We start from the raw sequence: 21,230 nt of genomic DNA on the forward strand, positions 1-21,230 counted from the left end.
TGGCAATAAGGAAAAAACTGTTGAACTTTAGAGAAATCTGTAGTTTAGTTAGTAGAAATGTACCAACATTAATTTCCTGGTTTATTCACTATTCTATGGTTTTATAAGTTGTCAAGGTTAGAGGAAGCTAGGTAGAATGATATACATTAACTCCTGTACAATTTTTGGGACTTTTCTTTAGATTTCAAATTATTTCAAAACAGACTTTTTAGAAACTTGTTTTTTATGTTTGTTTTCAGTCCATCTTGTTTAAAAGTATCAGCTGTCCTAAGTAGTGTTTCTCTGATCATCTCATCCACCATATTCTTAAATTTGAGACTTAACATTTTAAAGACATTTTTATCATCTTTCTCTCCCAGCCTATTTTGGGATATCCTTTGCCTGCTATAATTTAAGAACATGTTCTTTTTCTACATATTATATCTCCTACAGATTCCATCTTAATTTTAGCTTCTGGAACTTATTTTGATATACTTTTATACTCTTCTTTAATTACCTGAGTCATAAAATCTGGTGCTGAGTCCATTAAAATTTGGGCTAGATAATCAAGATCAGCAGTTCAGTTCTATCATTACAATTATGTGAGCCTTGGTTGGGTGCCTGGGTGGCTCAGAGGGTTAAGCTTCTGCCTTCAGCTCAGGTCATGGTCTTGGGGTCCTGGGATTGAGCTCTCTGCTCAGCCTGCTTTCTCCTCTCTCTCTGCCTACCTCTCTGTCTACTTGTGATCTCTGTCAAATAAATAAATGAAATCTTAAAAAAAAAAAATTATGTTAGCCTCGGCAAGATCTTTGGCCTCTATGGAATGGGAATAATGGTAGGACCCAGTCTCATCTCTCCAAAAGTTGTTATGAGAATCAAGTCTCTTTCTTTCTCCTAGTTCTGTGACATCATACTCTCTGGATTTTTTCCTACTGCTCTAACTTTTCCTTCTTAACCTTATTCTCCAACCTATTCCTTAAAAATTAGTGTTTCCCAAGGGCCTGTACCCTTTACTCTTTTTTAAATTGTGCATTTACTTTTCCTTGGCCATAAAAATCCCCTCTGCTGGCTTTAGCTAATCAATCTACTAATGACTCCCAAATTTATGCCCACATTCTCAGATCTTGCTCCTAATCTCCACATTTATATGTTCAAACACCTTCTGAATATTCCCACTTGACTATATTAGAAGCATCTCAATCAAAACATATGTTCTAAACTGAACCCTATTGCTTTCAAAAACTTAACTCTCCAATATCTTAATTGTCTAACATAATGGATTGATTAATTAAATAGTGGAATTACCGATGGAATACAATGTTACCATTTTAATTACTGCTACAGCTGCAAATTTACTAATGTGAAAGCTATTCTCACCATATTGTTTATTTTAAAAAGCAGGTTAAAAAGCAATGTGTAATACGCTGTATTTACAGAGCAAATTTGAACACATCTCTCTCCAGACTAATTACTTTAAATTACTTTCCATAATCTACCAAATAAATCCTGGCAAAAAATTAAAAGGTCTCTTGTAATTAAGTCCCTGTTTGTCTCTGTCTCTCTGGCCTCCTTTACACACACACACACACACACACACACACACACTTTAATACTCAAATATTACCCAAACTCAGCATGATATTTCATGCTTATACATATCTGCATATCCTCTTCTCAGAATAGCTTTTCCCTCTTTGGTTATTTCTGAAACCCTTCTTGGGGTCTACCTCCTCTGAGAAGTTTTCCCTGATTCTGTTTTCTCCCAATAAGATTAATTTTTTTTTTAAGATTTTATTTATTTAACAGACGAGATCACAAGTAGGCAGAGAGGTAGGCAGAGAGAGAGAGGAGGAAACAGGTTCCCTGATGAGCAGAGAGCCGGATATGGGGCTCGATCCCAGGACCCTGGGATGATGACCTGAGCCGAAGGCAGAGGCTTTAACCCACTGAGCCACCCAGGCGCCCCAAGATTAATTTTTTTCTGTATTATTTTTGTGCCTTGTCTTTATAGCTATGAGCGCATATTCCCTGTCAATAATTATTCCCTTAAAAGTTAATTTATCGTAAAAGGCTAGGGGTTTCTTGAATATGGAGAACTGATTAATTCACCTTTTTCACCTTTACCGATCTTCAAGACTCAATCACATTAGTCACAGTATAAACATTTGTGGAACTGAAATTAGAATGCATATGAAAGCACGTAATATACCACAGATAGAGTGTTCTGAAATGAAAGATAGTATTTATTACTATTTAAATTCATACTATAATACAGTGATTTTTTTTACAGTGATATTTTAGATCAGCATTATAAAGATAAATTCTTCAAAAGGGTACTCCTTACTTATATTAATTAATGTAATCTGGGTGTCAAAATCTTGAATCTAAAGGTAAGATAAAATCCCCTTAAGCCAGGCGTCTGTTAAAAGAAATACAGAATAAAAGGGTAGCTCCTTATTCCAGAACTTTATAAAAGTAAACAAAAGGATTTATTGAAAATAATTTGATCCAGACTCTTTAATGAAAACTTCATGATTTTTACTCTACATTTTACATGATTTGAATTTTTCTAAGCCTTATCAACCTGTGAACACAAATCAAGTTATAATAATGAAAAAACTGCATAGATTGGCTTATATCCCCACCTGCATAAAACAAAATTTTACCTCTTTCCCCAACTAACTTGGGATTTCTGGGGTCTGACTCAGATGCACTCCAGAAAAGGAAAGAATGGAATAGCATGATATGAAAAGGTTAGTTTTTAATGTTAGCCTGTAAGGCATGTACATGGTTTTGTATATACAACCTATGTACAAATATGTTCACAAAAAAAATTAATGCTTATTGTAATATTCAGTATATAATTCCATAGAAACATTACATTCAGAAACTGTGACTCAAGAATTTCTCTGCTTAGAGTAATTAGTGAAGATTCTTTTGGCAAATTAGTGAAGATTCTTTTCCGTTGTCCCTTCCTTGTCATCATTCCATCTTCCATAGATGACTTTGCCAGTTACCTTAGCCCTCAGTTAAATATCAAAGTTCTTCCTATAAGGCTTGGACCACCCACTTGCCAGGCAGATGTTTGGTTTCTTTGCCATTGATCAGGGAAATCCTTAACATCTTTCTCACATTTTAAAAATAGGTTTAAAACTAGCAATGAAGGGGTCCCTGGGTAGCTCAGTGGGTTAAAGCCCCTGCCTTCAGCTTGGGTCATGACCTCAGGGTCCTGGGATGGAGCCCCACATCGGGCTCTCTGCTTGGCAGGGAGCCTGCTTCCTTCTCTCTCTCTGCCTGCCTCTCTGCCTACTTGTGATCTGTCTCTGCCAAAGAAATAAATAAAATCTTAAAAAAAAAACAAAAAACTAGCAATGAATATTGCTGATTTGACTGATTCTATTTATTGCCTGTGGGCTTAAGGTTATTGAATACAATGGCAAGCTGACACTGGGTACAACTTAAATTTTCATTTTTCCTTTTGTTTTTTCCCCAATATTCTGAAATCCAACTAGATTAAATACATGCCTGATATGCCCTTGATATTACTGGGTTTTGTATCAGTCTTCAGTCTTGGGGTTCCTCACCAAGAAACTGGGAACAGGCCCCAACCCCAAGAGCAAAGGAAATTATCTCTTTGTTAGTGTAGTCCACATAACCCTCTTAAGGATCCCATAAGATTCTTTTCCTAGGTTTGTTGTATAATAAATGTTAATCTCTCAAAAGAGCATCTTTGAAATATGGAGTCTCTACCAATTTATTTTCTTGAAAGATTTTGCTTTTTTCAAATAAATTCTGTAAATTCAAGGCCATGGCATTAGATTTTTAAAATCCTGCCTCCAAGTCAGAAATGACTGCATTGTCTCTATAGGGATGGAAGCCCAGGCACTTAGATCTGAAATGGATCTCATTAGTACTGGCCCTAGGGACTTCCTGTGCCTCACCTTTGTGCAGCCCCAGGGCAGTTGTAGCAGCTCTGGAGTAAAATAACAGAGTTACTATTAACTCTTTTATACCCTAAATCAAGTGGAGTATATAAGTTTAATAAGAAACGGGGTCTCTGTTATACTTACCTCACCATGAGTGTTTATCCTCATAATGTATCTAGCCCCCCTAGACCTCACTCCCACCACCAACCCTAGACATAACCCTAGAGTTCCACACCTTCCTTCAAGGAATACTCTTATTCTCTTAAGTTTTTCAAAAAATTTAGAATTTTGTTAAGAGGCTCTTTCTGAACAATCTATTCTTCTGCAAGCTGGTATGGTTTGTTTCATCATGCTTAGAGAACTGTTTCTTTCCTTACAAATAACTCACTTGAAAAAGTACTTGCCAGCTGTTATTGCTTCCCAAAATTATTTATTTATATTTTAATTTATAAATATGCTACCATTACTTAATGCCTCTGGGCACATTTGCAAAATTAAAAACACACAAAAAACAAGACAAAAACGATGCAAACTGTGGTTTACGTAGGGGAGAAAAAAGAGCATCATCTCTGCCTACATTAAACCCCCTTCAAGCAAACATCTAAATAAACAGATGGATATTGCACTGTATCCCAAAAGAAATGTAAAAGTTTCCTGAAATCAATACCATGAACCAATTCAAGAATACAAAAGTTCTCCTAAGAGCAAAAGCATTATTACCTTGTAAACTCAACAATTGTAGTACAGAATCTAGAATGTGGCTTCTAACATTATCCATGTATTCTGTCCCCAAAATTTGAAATGTAAATATTACTTCTACCTGGCACACAGTAAGTGCTCAATAAATTAATAGTTAGTTGCTTTTAATATGCATACCATTTTAATTTCTAACTTTATAGTTTTACTTAACACTGGTCATATCTGGAATCCCTCATTTTTTCTTCAACCTGACCTGTATTCTCTTTTCATCTAAGAAACAATGTATAGAGCTTTTATTTTATGTTTGTTTAGTTGTTTGTGTATAATGGATAACCTGTGAAGTAATGAAGATTTGTTTTTATTATCTATTAGTCAGGCTTTCTGTTTTCAATCTATAAGTTTAAACTACAAAATAAGCATTTGGAAATGAGTTTTAGCATAAAAACTAGGGTTCTTATGGATTACATCTCCTGATAAATTCTATAAGAAAGTCATCTAGCAAGCTAAGGATAAATACCTGTATCTCTAAGAAAATACATAACTTATAGGGGAAAAATGCACATACATAACCATTTTTTCCATTGAATCTTAAGTTTGAGAAAAAGTTAAATAGAATTTAATAGGAATGTATTGCAGCCTACTACATAATCAGCTCTTGCCAGAAAGAAGAAATCGGAGAAGCAAAAAATGAGATTCCTGCTCTTTCAAAGCTTATAATCCTACTCGAGATAAGATAATTCTTTTTACAGAGTATTTACCATGTATATTGAACCAAGGAAGATGACTGTGCAACATACACGCATACTCTAAAACATAGAGTATTTTGTGAGAAAACAATAGGAAACCACTCCATTTACCTTCTAAACCATGACAACTTTGATACTGAAAGGGGCCTCAGTAATGATGATAGAACTACAGGACTAGACTAGGGATGTCTTCAGAAAACCTACTTGTGTGGAATCAAGAATGTGGGCATTGCAGTGCTTACCACTCTTCCCTGAGGTCTTTTCCTAAGTGGAACAGCCCTAGCAGACAGGTGCATAAAATGTTACCACAGTGCTATCTTGAGGCAGCCTGAAGTGCCTCTTGCTACTCAGTGTTTCTTTTTTGAATGTTCTACTTCTGATATATCTGTGATTTCCAGTCATGCATGTTTCCTCCAAGATGTTTGGTGAGAGTTATAGCATCAGTCTGTAAAATTTGATTGCACATCCTAATCGAAACAGAAAAGAGGATCAGGCTCCCCTGAACCTGCTCCTTCATCAGGAGTCATAGGCAAGGCAGTCTCTTTTAGAAGTGGATTGTGTGAGACTGTCACACTTTATGCATGATGGTCAAGAGGACTCACTTTATTTCAAGTACTCAAACGTAAATGCCATGACCAACAACTTTGAGTACCCTTCCTGCTTCATGCTGCCATCATCAGCCACAGTGTCCTTCATTTACCAAATGGTCAGTAGCTTTTGTTTGAATGAATGAGGGAGGGAATGAGGGAGTAGCTATGGCTAGTGACAGAAGAATAGAGCTAATGAATAACAACTATTCCTGCCCTCCCCTACCTGCAGAGAAACAGCTCTAAAGGAAGAAACAAATGTCTACTCTGTGTACCATAGCTTGCTTCCCCAATATACTTTTTTTTTTTCTGGAGGAATAGATCTTAATTCAGTGAAAAATTTGGGTTCATATACAGAATCCTATTTAAACTTCAACAGCACATCTGTGCCATCTTTCACTTTAAGCAGATTATCTATCAGCAAATTTTTATTGATGACCTACTATTGACCAGACGCTGTTTTAAATGCTGGTGGATACAGCAATGAATGAACCTTCAAAAAACTCTGCCCTTACGGATCTTTCGACTATTCATTCATTATTTGTTACATAATCATGTAACAAGTACCTACAATGTGCAAATTTCTGGTGAATTCATAATGATGAATGAGACATGATCCCTGCCCTCCACAAAACTGTACTATATCAGAGATGCTTTTAAAGAAAACCAATAACTAATCAACAAGGGACAGTTAAAGGGCTCTAATGGAAGGCTTACAAGCAAAATGTATGACAGGGTGAACTACAAGAAGATTTAAGTATTAATGGTTCGAGAAGACTGCACCAAGAGAGTGGCATTCTCACTGTAGGCTCACACAACTATACCACCTATATTAGTGACAAGCTTTTATAAGTCTTTTAAGTTCAAGAAAGAAGCTTTAATAACAACCTAGAAAATCGATACACTTTTGAAGCAACTTAAGTCTGTTTGGATGCAAGCTTCTTGATGAAGCACTGTGTATTTCATTTTCCTAAATATCAGTATTAATGCCTAGGCAGAATAGTAATTTGCAAGCTAACACTTACTGAGTGCTTCCCAAGTACTCATGTACTCTATTGTTCTGTGTGCATTGCATGTAATAAAACATTTAATCCTTCTGACAATCCTGTCAGATTGACAACTATTATTATCAACATGGTAATATAAGGAAACTGAGGCACAGAAAGGATAAGAAACTTGTCCAAAGTCATAAAGATAGCAAATGACAGCACTGGGGTTCAATCAAACTCCCATGTCTGCATTCTTAATCCCTGTGCTATATTGCCTTTCTATTAATATGATGAAAATAACTTCTCACAAGTTATTAATGAATGATAGTGCCTTCACCTTCAGAGAAAATATAAACTTACAATGCCATTTAATTCTTCGACCTAAAGAAGAGACAAAGTGTCATTTTATGATACAAGTCATTGAGAAACATTTTTGGGGCAGAGGATTTTTCTGATGACTTATAAGTTATCTGTTTATCTCTAGATGAGAAGAAGAATGGATATCCTTGAATTTAGGAATATTGAGAAAGGGAAAAGTTGAATCCTGTAATGGTGAGTTGAGAACAGGTGAAGGTGGTTTTTACTGTTGAGGATCTTTACTGGCCAGATCATGGACAGACTACATTGGAAAATAAGAAGAGATGCCACAACAGAGGCATGGACTATTTAAAGGGGTCTAGAAAAGTGTGAAAAGCAAATCTGAACACATAATTTTGCCAAATGTCTACCCTGAATATATATCACTCACAAAATCAGCAAATGCTTACATGTTATTTTTATAGCCCTCCGCTATCTTGAAAGAGTGAGCCAGTCCTCCACCAGTGAGCTGTTAACATTTGAAGAATACACTCTTTATTGTATCTTCATGGAATTTTCACAAAAAGGTTTTGTTAGTCGTGGTGGTGTTTTGTTGTGGCAGTTTTCCTATTTGGATTAAATTGAGAATGCTTCATATAAATTGTTTCAAAGATCCATTTAAGTGCCAAGTATCCCATGTAACAAATATAACAATATTCTTAGGAGGACATTCCCCAGGTATCCTGAGCCTCTCTTCCGGCTTACATCCAGTTTATTCTGACCTTCTCTCACACCACCTCTATCCTTGGAGCAGGGAAACAGAGCTTGCCGGAGGTGGGAGCATCAGACTCAACTTCTGACCCTCACCACCCCCCCTACATTCGCCCTCAGGTTGGCAGAAATCATGTTAATAATAAGGGTATCAACCTGAAATTCGTAGGTTATTTCATAGATTTCCAGTTGTTTTACATATATTATTATGTGCACACCACGCACACACACATACACAACTCCAGAATGTAGGTATTATTAAAATAATCTCTGTTCAGGGCGCCTGGGTGGCTCAGTGGTTAAAGCCTCTGCCTTCAGCTCAGGTCATGATCCCGGGATCCTGGGATCGAGCCCTGCATTGGGCTCTCTGTTTGGCGAGGAGCCTGCTTCCTCCTCTCTCTCTGCCTACTTGTGATCTCTGTCAAAAAAATAAATAAAATCTTAAAAAAAAAAAATCTCTGTTTTAGAGATGGACCATACATAGATTGTTAGTATTAAGCAACATGTATAAGGTCAAGCAAGTTACAAAAGAGTAAGAGACCTGGCTCCATAGCCTGGGTTCAGCCTTTACATAGGATCATGCAAACAATATTCCCCCCACCTCTTCTTTTCTTTCAGGATCCCTACTTAGTGCTTCGATTATTACACCTCAGGGAACTTTTCTAAGATATACATACTCTTCCAACATTGGAATCCATTTTTCATTAGAACCAAAGTATACAGACACTGTGGTAAGGTTTTCAAGGCAGCCTACAGACACTCATTTAAACTACAGTTTACTAAAATAATGTACATTTAACAGTTCTGTAAAGTTTTACTAATAAAATAAAAGCAAACAAAAGAGTAAAATGATTTAATACACCTGAATTTTTAACCGAATAGAAACTTCCAGCAGTCTTCTGGCTTGTCTTTTTTGTTATCCTGCTCAAGACAGATAAGGAAAATGCTCTTCATAATATGATCTCAGCTAAGAAATATTATGCAAATAAAACTCAATCTAAAAAAAAAAAAAAAAAAAAAACCTTTAAAAACTGTCCCATCAACCTAAGTACCTGTGATTCCCTTCCAGAATTTCAATAACCCTCTGAGTGGTTTTCAGACTCTCTTTGTCATGGGAAGTGGGTGAGTATGTTTGGGTTTGTCGATGTAACTGGCAATCAGTATTGACATGTAGAATAGGGTGCCTGGAGATGCTGACCCTCCAGCGGAGCCCAGGACAGGACAGACCCACACAACACAAAATGGAACCACCCAAAATTGCCAATTGTGACCACTATTGAGAAACACTGTAAATGAAACCTACTCCTATTCAGTTAAAAATTCAGATGAATTGGGGCACCTGGGTGGCTCAGTCAGTTAAGGGACTGCCTTGGGCTCAGGTCATGATCCTGCTTAGCAGGGAATCTGCCTCTCCTTCTCCCTCTGCTGCCTTCTCTGCTTGTGCTCTTTCCCTCAAATGAATCAATAAAATCTTTTAAAATTAAAAAAAAATTTTAAATTTAGGTGTATTAAGTTACTTTACTCTTTTATTTGGTCTTTTTTTTTTTTTTTAAAGATTTTATTTATTTATTTGACAGAGAGAAATCACAAGTAGGCAGAGCGGCAGGCAGAGAGAGAGAGAGAGGGAAGCAGGCTCCCCGCCAAGCAGAGAGCCCGATGCGGGACTCGATCCCAGGACCCTGAGATCATGACCTGAGCTGAAGGCAGCGGCTTAACCCACTGAGCCACCCAGGCGCCCTATTTGGTCTTATTAGTAAAACACTGCTGTTTTATTTTATTAGTAAAACATTGCGTAACTGTTAAATATATATCATTTCAGTAAACTGGTTTAAATGGGTGTCTGTAGACTGCCTTGAAAACCTCACCAGAGAGTATTTACACTTTGTTTCAATTGGAAAATTAATTGCAAGTCCCCCAAACCACTCTGCCATACTGAAATCTGCCCATGCCTGCTACTCACTCTTTAGCTCACTTTCTCCATCTTTACCTGTAGGTCTCGGGCTCTCGAGAAATAGGCAGCAGAGTTTTTTTTTATTGCAGTCCAGTTACACAATCTGCTAAGTAATCAGGATGGTCTATCGGAATGTATAATCTCTATATATTCTGAGACTCATACCCAAGCAGAGATGGAGAGAACGGCAAGCACTAAGACTGTACTTTTTCCTTCTTCTTCTTCTTGGGACTAACAAGAATTAGTTCTGGCCACTTTTACTGAAAGCTGTTCCTCTGCTGTGAATGGGTGTATTTTCTGCTCTGTATACTCCTTTTTCCAACTGTTTAACATTTTATATTGGCTTTAGAAACTGCTGGTGTGAACTACTGAAAGCAAAATTAGATTCAGGATTGTCTGGTTTTGTATAGCCAGACTCTCCTCTAGCTTTTGCCCCTTTTCAGGATGACATGCCTTGTTTTTTCCTAATTTTGCCACTTCCTTTGATCTCGCAAAAAGTTGGATGAAACTTTGTAATCCTATTCAAGATTAGAGAAACCCGTTCTGAATTTTCACAAATACCAAGAGGTGAGGGCGCCCTCTGCTGGTGAAGAAATTTTCCAAGGATGGGGGTTCAATTCTTGGTCATGGGAGAGTGACCTGGGATACGGTGAGATGGGAGACATTTCACTGGCAGGAACATTCATAGAGGAATGCTCCAGAAGGAAATCTTCAAGAATGAGCACCAAGAAAACTCTTCAGGTCTATAGGGCTCCATCAGCGCTTTTCAGGGAGTCAGGGCAGAACATCACCTAAGTTGATACCTGTTTGTGATACCAGTCTCTATCCAACAGTTATACTTCTGGCATCAGGCCAAGCCCTTTATTGTTTTATCATTATTTATGATTTTCTTGAGAATCAGATACTTTCCATTCATCTGGAAAAGGAAAGAATTCATCTTTCGGGTTTTTTTTTTTTTTTCTCACATGATTAATAGGATATGCCTCTCTGGGAACAGCCCCTAGTGTCTGACACCAGGTCGACACAGGGCCTGGAATGTCACCATATTTAAGTATGCAAATTCCTTCTCATTTGCCTTTGCCATTTGACTTTTCCTTAAGTAATGGTGCCAATATTTCAATTTCCCCTTTGCCTGCTGTTGCTGCCTAGTTAAAGCTCATTCATTGTCTCTCAGAACTCTTTCAGTGACCTCCCACTTCCAGTCTTCTTGCCCTCAAATGCGTTCTTTACAGAGTTGCCAAGATTCTCTCTCTAAACCATAGACTTTCTGTGTCATTCTGTGTTTAAAATCCACAGGCTAAAATCCATGTTTCTTTGTGCCTTCTCAGTGCCGCCTTTGCCTGCTTTAAACTCAGAAAACTGATCCTGTTGGGGCGTTCCTTCTACTTCTAACTTCCAAACCTGTGTTCAAGTTGTACACTATGCCTAGGATGCCCTTCTCAGTCTCACTCTCCCTTTGTGTGGCTAACTTCTGTTCAGCATTTTAAGCTTATTCAGGCTTTTATCTCCTTAAGGTCTGTCTCCCTAACACAGCCCTCTCAACTGCATTAGTATATATAACAATTATTCTACTTTACTCATTGTGATATAATTATCTGTGTACGTTTGCATCTCCTAATGCAATGATTAGGAGATGCATTAGGAGATGCAAACATACACAGACCCTAATGATAGGAAATAGCATACTCATCTTAGAATCTCCATCTTTGTGGAATGAAAGAATTCATGAAGTATGCAAATATGAATCTAATAATAACAAACCCCCTTTGTATATCATATGGTCCTATCAGGACCCTGGTTTCTCAGACCATCATCTTCATCCTGGAAGCTAAGTAGGTCTGAAAGACCCCCCCCCCCCCCCGTCGTTAACTAATTAACTGCTCTTTTGTTGTGTGGGAGTGCCCCTCCTCCCCTTGCAGTGAAGGGACCCTTCCCCCAGGGTTGAATTCAATGTAACTGCTCTTTTGCCTTTCTGTAACCGCTTGGCTTTTAGGGCATGACACTTGACTCCTGTTTGAACAAGATACCCTCTCCTAATAGCAGGGGCATGGTCATGTAGGCAAGGGGGCTGCATGGTCACATAGGTCACGTAGACAGGATGCCTTTCTGCTGAGTAATAAGGTCAAACTTCCCCTCTTTGTTTCCCCTTCCCGCCTTTCTCTTCGCGCGAGGGGGTCTTCCAAAGCCAATCCGCTAACACCAAGTATGCCTTTTTCAAAAGTTCAAACTGTCCACCAATCAGTTGCACCCCACCCAAAACTTGTTTGTACCTGTCTATAAAAATCCTGCACCACCCCAGCCAGGTGTGCTCAGCTAGCAGGAGCTGCTGACCACCCGCAGGCGCGCGCTGACCACCCGCAGGCGCCTGCGTAACAATAAAGAACCTCTTGCTGATTGCATCCAGTGGCAGTGTTGGATTCTTGGGTAAGGGGATCCGCGGGTCGTTCAGGTCCAGATATCAAGGGACACTTCTTTTAAACCCATATAAAAGAAGAAACCCAAGGAATGCTCCCAGTATGGCCACAGACTGTCATTGTCCCTGCTAAACATAAGTCTGAGAGATTTTGGCTGGATAAGATGCTCTCCACCCCTATCACAGAATAGAAAACCAGCAATGACCAAGGTTTTTGAACTAGAAGTTTTCATGTTATTCTTCCTGCCAAAAATCCTTCAGTTGTTCCCCAACATCTATTAGACAAAAATCAAAATTCATCTGTCTGGAATCCAAGGCCTACCATAACCTGTCTGAAACATAATCTCCTGGTCTTTCTTCTTTTACACAGATCCTCTGTTTCTCCCCTCATCCTGTATTATACTTTTTATGTTCAAAGCCCTTCCATGTGATATATCTCTGAAAAACAAAAACAAAAACAAACAAAAACAAAACCTCCCTCTTCATCATCACTTTAAATTAGTGCTAACCATAATCAGACCTCAGGGCTGTCAGTCTATTACAGCCAAGAGTAATCATTCCACCCCCCCATTGTGTACTTGTTAGTTAACATTACATACTTAACATTTGCATTGTTCTTTATGGCTATAAAACTGCCTTATATTTTATTAATGCTTCTCAAATATTGTTATTGCAATAGTTAATTTGGCATCTCATAAAGGTCAGTATCATGTCTTCATACATTTCCATGTGACCATGACTCCCAACCTTGCCTATTGTAATAAACATTTGCTGACAATGTTGAGTAACCATATTTGGGTAAAAAAAAAAAATCAAACTCAATATCAAACCTTCATATATAATCCGAGATGAGTTCCATCCATCTAGACCTTTTCAACCAGACATATATTTTCTATAGAAGTAACGACACATCTTTTGACATTGCCAGGAGAGGAAAATTGACTGTATCAGATTAATAAGCCAGAAATAACACAACGACATGACTGCTAGTGAGACAAGCATGGGATGGCAATAGGGGAGGAGGACCAGGCATTAGGCAGTAATAACCATGCCCCCCCCACACACACTTAATCACAGGAATATGGTTTTTAGAGAGTGTACCAGTAGTCAACAGGTTGGCAAGAAATTAGCATCAGGGAAGTCCAACAAAAGATAATAGAGTCTTGTAAAAGATGCACAGTAAAGAATGGAAGTAGTACAGGACCATGGTTAAGAGACCAACATTTGATGACAAATATATCTGGTTGAATCCTGATTCTGCTGTCAACTTTTTGGAAATTAACCTCCTCAATTTAAGGAAACTCACTTTCATAGCTCGGTTTCAAGACTCATTTCATAGCGTGGTTTTAAGAATTAAATGAGATGTAAAAGCACTTACTATAGGTATGGTAAGCACTCTATAAATACTGGTTGTTGTTACAAATAGTAATAATGCTATTATTGTTGTTTTTTGTTGCTATAAATTGAGAATCTAGAGTCAGGCAATGTTTGAAATTCCAGACTAGAGGCAGGCAGGGAACTTAAAAAAAAAAAAACAACTATTATCCACTGCTAGGCCATCTTGCAGGATCAAGCATGATCAAGCTAGAACCCCAGTATCATAAAAATCTGGAGTTGCAGTCAAGGCAGAAACACATTAACTAGATTTGGTCTGCAAAAGCTAGAGATTTGGTGTCAGGGGCAACTCTCAGATATTAGAACTAGGCAATTAGGCACAGAGACAGATTTGTTCCAAAGGTAGAGAGACCAAAGTATAACTCCTTCAATGTTCATCAACCACTGAAATACGTGAACTGAGAACACTATAAGGGATGATGAAAACTATAAGGTTTCCTGATGAAAACCAAATGACTAGGGGTAGTGGAGTGAGGGAAAGGATAACCAGAGCAAAGTGCAAACAAAAGCTGCTTTTGTTATTATTTATTATTATTATTTTGTTATTATATGTTATTATATAAGTTACTGAGCACTGTATTAATAAAGGTTCTCCAGAGAAGCAGAACCAATAGGAGGTATAAATATATGGAATTGATTCATGCAATTATGGAGCCTAAGAAGTACTAAAATATGTCGTTTGGCAAGCTGGAGATTCAGGAGAGCCAGAAGTTTGGTTCCAGTCTGAGGCCAAAGGCCTGAGAACCTGGGGAGCTGATGGTGTAAGTTCTAATCGAAGCTCAAGTCCAAGAGCAGGAGAAAACTGACGTCCCAACTCAACAACAATCAGAAAGGGAATTCTCCCTTACTCAGTCTTTTTGTTCTATTCTGGCCTTCAGTGGAACAGATACGCCACATCCACATCAGTGAGAACAATCTGCTTTACTCAGTGTACATTTTCAAATGTTAATCTCATTGAACATTTGACCCAGAAACACTCCCACAGACATCATGTTCAACAAAACATCTGGGCACCCTGTGGCTCAGTTACGTTGACACATAAAATCAACCATCACAGGCACCTGCTATTTACCAGGTATTGTTTGAGGCACTGTACTGGCAGGCACTGTGGCTTACTGTCCAGAGCTGTGTTGCCACTAAACTCTCATTGTTGATGGAGACATTCTGTGCCAGTTAACATAGTAGCCACTTGACATGTGTGGCTAGAGAGTGCCTGAAATGTGCATATGTACCTGAAAATTAGATTTTAAATTTTAATTTTAATTCTTTTAAAATACAAATAGCCACATGTGGCTGGTGGTTACCATACTGGGCATACTAGGAAAAGAAGGTAATAGGTAAACAAACTAGTAATTACAAAATATGAGACAATGCAAGAAAAAGAAGGTTCTGATTGAGGGATGGTAAGGTAGACGTATTTACACAGAGTGGTCAGAGAAGGGCTCACTGAAATGGTCACCAGTGTTTAAGCTAAAGCCAAAAGGTCCAAATCTTGAGAAACAGCAGCCAGGCAAAAAAAATGGAAGGAATAGATTCCCTGTGGGAGGCACCTAATATGCAAATGCCCCAAGGCAGGAGAATTCATATTTGCTTTGAGCAACTGAATAAACCACACTTGACTAGAGGGTGACAGAACATGTGTTGGAGAGGAAAGCAAGGGCAGCCTCTTGCAAGATTGGTAGACCACAGAAGGAGCTTGGATTCTATTTGAAGTATTTTATATTTACATAGTTTTTAAAGATCATTGTGGCTGATTGCTGTGTGGAAAAGACATGGGCCTGCAAAAAGAAGCTTCGTGTGTGTGTGTGTGTGTGTGTGTGTGTGTGCGCGCGCACGCGCGTGTGTGTTTGCTTGAGTGGATTTGATGGCTTGGTTCTCCTCCTGATCGGAATATAATCTATTCAATATTAGTGTATATTTGTATTCAAAAGGAATGTACACTTTAATCAATATTAATGAATCTAAATTAACAACATGCCCATACAGCTGTTCTTTAGCTTTTTTCAGTATAGGAGAAAGGAAACAACTTCCTAAGTATGTTGATAATAGGGAAGGATTCTTTAGTCAGAACTATCTAATAGATGCACTTGTAAGAATACCATGACATTAGTGAAATGACTGCATACGAACACCATAAGATTATTCTTAGACTCTTGAGAGAGCTCAGTTTCTGAGTGTAGGAGAAAGAAAAGGAGGAACTCAACCAAATTGAAAAGATAATCATGAAACTGACCAATGTCAAGCAAAGAGGACCTATGGAGAAAGATTAAAGCGACTGGTGTTAATTAATTAAGCTGGGGAAGAGAGATTAATACATTTTTGTGAGGATATGTAGAATGGCTGCTCAGAGAATAAGGTCTAGTTTGGTTGCATTAACCCTGGAGACTAGAACTGAACCAGCAGACTAAAACTGCAGAAGACTATTTATGGCTGTGAAGCTAAGGAATCAGTGAGGAAAACAGAGCAATGTCCTTCTGTAGAGATCTTTAAAACAGAATAGATTCTCATCAGCCTCATTTGAAAGGTTTAAGTGTGGTCCTGCCTAAAGGCAAGGTGATGAACGAATGACTTTTCAAGGTCCCAGCCGGTCAGCCCTAGGAGAACACACAGCTGATTATGTGCTGTGATTTTCTTTTGTTTACCCATATCTTATTGTTTGACACCACCAAGTGGCCACACTGAGTAGAATTGTTACAGATTGTGAATATGGGGATAGGTCTTGAGAACTGCCAGTAGTATACTCTCATAACCTGAGAACTACACAGTCTGTTTAGAAATATTCAATCTGTAAAATCACCTGGCATGAAAATGCTTAAACATTGTGATCCTTGTATGGTATTAATTTGAAAAGCAAAACTGGTAGCTACCTTATTAATAATAACACATCAAATTCTTGCATTGTGTATTTGCTGTTTGGTAGGAATGGGATTTGATTCACAATAAGCTGAGCTTTGACACAAAAATCTTTTGTTTTAGATACACATATATTTAAAAGCCAGATTTTGACCCTTTCACATTTAACAGATGTATTAAGTAAATTAAATGTGTCTTCAGAAATACTCTTCTAAAATGAACTCAAATATCATATCGGAAGAAGAATGTAGTAGACTTGCAGGGAAACCACAGTTGTTGACACATGACTGAAGGCATCACATTAGAAAATAACTTTAGATACAATACAATAGGCTAATATGCTTCCTGGTACCTTCTCTCTTTGATTTATGTAAAAATTACATTAGCATCCATTAACATTTATTAAACTCTTTTGTGAGCTAAATATTGGATTCTACATGGGACAAGCCCACCCTGTCACTCCATTCTTGCACCACCTCCAAAACAAAAGCATTGTTAAATATGAGCAGTGAGGTAATCCAGGGCCAGACTCCTTCTAGGAGACTCCTAGTAAGCTATGTAACTCTATAGCCCTCCAGTTTTTATAACAAGAATTCAAGTTTTTTTACTTTAAAAAATTAGAGAACATGTGGTCATTAGTTCAACAAATATTTATTGTGTGAGTACCACACCAACACTGTTCTAGGCAGTGGGGTTAGAGCAGTGAATAAAAGAGATAAAACTCCAACCCTCAGGAAGTTTATATTCCAGGAAAGATCCAGAGAGTAAATATTTTAGGCTTTGGTATGGATAGTATTAGAATGTGGTCAGGGTAGTCCTCACTGAGAAAATGTCTGATAAAGACCTAAAGATAGATGAACAAGGAGGTCAGGGGTTGTCTAGAGAAAAACCCTGGAACAGCAACCGTCAAATGCAAAATCCCAGAGGCAATAGTGTACCTGTTCTTTTTGAGCAACAGCAGAGGAGACAGCTTGTCTGGAGCAGAGTAAATCGGAAACAAGGTCACAGACCAGATGACAAAGGGCTCAAATGCCATTTTAAAAACTAGTTTTTATCTAGTAAGTAATAGAAATCCTAGGAGAATTGGCTGGGCATCCTATTCAAATAAAGTAGGAGATTTCCAAAAAATACATACATACATACATAAAAACTAGTTTTTACTAGATAAGTGATAGAGTGAGATAAGAAGCCTTTGCAGTTTTAAGCACAGTAGTGACCTGCTCAGGAGCACTAATTTTAATTTCTTTGGCCTTAGAAACTGGATGGGTGAAGAAGGGAAAATAAAAAGCATTAGAATCTCAGGTATAGAAATATTAAGCTTGAAATACCTTTTGGGTATCCACGTAGAGATGTGAGGAAGACAATTCCTACAAATCTCGAGATCCAAAAAGAGATTAAAGTTCAGGATATAAATGTAAGGTTTTTCAACCCATAGACCGTATTTAAAACCACGAAACTGATGAGATCCCGAAGGGATTGCATATAGAAAGAGAAAGAAGGGGTCCAAGCATTTGCCCTTGTAGTAGAAATCCAGGGAGATGAGAAGATACCAGAAAAGGAGACTGAAAAGACCAACCAGTAAGGCAGAGGGAAACCGGAAAGAACAGAGTTGTTACCTCAAGTGGAAAATATACACCGGAAGAGGGATAAGCAATTGCATCCCTTGCACCTGAGAGTGCATGCAAAATGCAGACTGAGAATTGAACCACTGTTTTAGCAGCAAGGAAACCATTAGTAGCATTGACTATAGCAGTTTCAGTGAAGTAGCAGAATGAGAACCTTGCCGGAGTGAGTTAGGAGAGAGCAGGAAGAGAGAAATTAGAGATAAGGAGTACACACAGCTTTTTCAAGGAGTTTCTGTGGGCTTCTTGTTGTTTATTGTTTGTGTAGGAGGAAAGAATTAAGATGATTACTGGAAGGGAAGCAGATCGAGAGGCTTTGGGGATATTTTGTTTTAAGATGGCAGAAACAACAGCATTTTTGTGTGCCGGTACAAAAGCTCCAGGAGAAAAGAAAAATCTGAGAAAGGGCAAAGAAAAGAAATGAGAGAGAGAATGAATTACTGGAGAAGTTTCATGGGTAGGATGAGATCTGATGCGGAAGTATGGATGGGTGGGTGGATAGAGTTCACACTATACTATGTAAAATGCTTAACCTGGTGCTTAGATGAGGAAAGGTTCTAAAGGGACAGAGACGAAGCCACCCACTGTCACATAAAAGGGGTTGGCTAACATGATCCTCCAGGTCCAGTGGAGCTACAATATTCAGTAGACTAATGAAAGTAAGTTGAATAGAATAATGACAATGAAACAAACACAATTAGAACAACATTGAATCACACTGACTAGCCTCCAGGAGACTGGTCTAAAGGTAAACAGAGATATGTAAAGGAAAGTAGAGGAGTGATGGTTAATGTTTACATTCGGTTCATCAGGGGAGTCTCCCAGAACCAGGATCCCACAAGGTACTTGACTCCTTGTAGATGCTCTGAGTTGATTAATTAATTATCCTTGCTCTTTATAAATTCAGCATGATGAGAAACCCCTGCGTCCTGCCTCACAGATACTGCATGGTATAATGTTATTTCCATGCTCTTTTCATGTTCTTTCACTGAATTTTATACTAATTTATAGAGGCTAAGCTGTAGGGCAGAGCTATGATAGGGAACCAGACAAAGGAAGGTGGGTGGTGAAAACATAACTGCCACTTCCAATGGGAAGAAAATGGGGCTGAAGCAACTCCAATATAAATTGTGTTCTAACATTAAGTGAAATAAGTTATACTTATGAAAAATATATTAGCAAACATGTAGCTTTCTGAAACCATACTTTGTTATTTAATACTAGTATCTTTTTACTATTATAGTAATTGTGCTTCCCTGAGGGCAAGTAATAAATTTCAATGAACCTTAATTCTTCACTTGTTTCAATATAAATTGGGAGATATGTTCCTTTGGAAAAAGATGTGAGCCCCCAGGTGTAATAAAATCATATTTAAGAATGTAGCAATTTGACAACACATCATTACAGTAAGAGCAACTTTTAGAAAACATTAATAAAAATACTATAACTTCTAATTTTACAATGGTGAACTCAAAACTAAATCACTGAAAGCATTAAAAATGCAGGAAAGCTCTAGAAACCCACTGTCATGATCTCTCTTCCCTAGCAATTATTCCAATCTAAGAATGACAATCACTAACATGATAGAAACTATCAATTTAGCTTTTACTTAAGCCTCTGTGCTTACCATCCAGGATCATCTTTTACAGTTTTTGCATGTTTCAGAATTGTAAAGTTTCCTTCTTGAACTCTGCACAGTAATCTTAGTACACTGTATACATTGTCCCTAAAAAGAAAACAGTAGATTGAAATATTTAAGGGAGTCTGTGGCCAGAATATATAGAAGCTGGTGCCTAACTCTTGACTGACAATTTTATCAATGCTTGCCACCTGTTGCTCAACCTCCTAATTTATATAGAGTTAGGCAAACTATACCAAATCAAGTGTACCATGTATTTTTGGATGTAAAGTTATGGAACATAACCCCACTCAATGTGTTCACTTAGTGTCCATAGGTCTCTCCATAAGGCAAAGTTACCACATGGCCCACAAAGCCTAAAATATTTACTATCTGACTCTTTTTAGGGAAATCATACCCACTCCTGGTTTAACTAATGACTGGTCTCCTCATTAAACACTGCTTGTTGAGCCATGTCTACATATCCAAATGATAACGGAAGGAGGAATCAGAGTGCAAAATCAAGTCATCACCTAAGAGTACCCAGCTTCTATAAATATGTGTGTGCTGTCTTGAGAGTGAGACTTTTTACATTTTTCATTGATTTCCTAAATTCAGAATTTATTAAATGGATTTCTATTAGGTGACAGGTACCTAAGTAGGCTTCCTTTTTAGGTAGTCATGAGAGGAAAATTTTTCCAAGTGTTTCTATCAAATGCAAATTTTGAAATTCACTTTTGCCCCCTCTTGTCTGTGATTTTTATAACTTTTTTTCCTAAATCTTACATGTTCATACAACATCAGACTTCCTAGCTCACTTTATCTTATCAGTAAACTAGGGCTTTGAAAAATATAAAAGCATTCTTAAAAGATTAGTTATTCTTAAATTATTATCATTTATTTTGAAATGTCAGTGGACAGCTCCTTTCCAATACCACATGTGTAAAAAAACAAATTGGGCAGAATAACCCTCCAAATGGTGGCATTTTTTCCATTGTTATTTTTTAAAGTCCTAATGTTTGTCTATCCTGAGCAAGAAACTAAACATTTTAATTCTTCCAACAGAGTACCATAGTAAGTTTATAGTTGCTGTGCCTTAGACAACCTATATTTAGGGAAGGAAAATTTCTAATTCAATTTACAATGATGTCAAGAAACAACACATATCTGCAGGCAAAGATAAGAAAAACATTCAGGGGTACACCGTGATAGCTCCACTTAAATAAATAAACTTTTAGTACTAGTGATTAGGTACACAGGATTATTATATGTTTAATTGGCTAACGTGACAATTTGGAATTACTTCTAGTCACATTTAATTGGATTTGGAATCTCTGGAGAAAAGAAATAGAGAGGCCTAGCAAAACAGTCATAAAAGTAAACT

General features: G+C 37.7%; 1 protein-coding gene across 3 annotated transcripts in view; it reads left to right on the top strand.

The window, feature by feature from the left end:
• SPATA16 (spermatogenesis associated 16) overlaps nucleotides 1-21,230 on the top strand; it is a 259,451-nt gene that overhangs the window by 135,393 nt on the left and 102,828 nt on the right. The gene's annotated exons all lie outside the window — the stretch shown is intronic.

The sequence above is a fragment of the Mustela lutreola genome, chromosome 2 (assembly GCF_030435805.1).
Source record: "Mustela lutreola isolate mMusLut2 chromosome 2, mMusLut2.pri, whole genome shotgun sequence".
NCBI lineage: Eukaryota > Metazoa > Chordata > Mammalia > Carnivora > Mustelidae > Mustela > Mustela lutreola.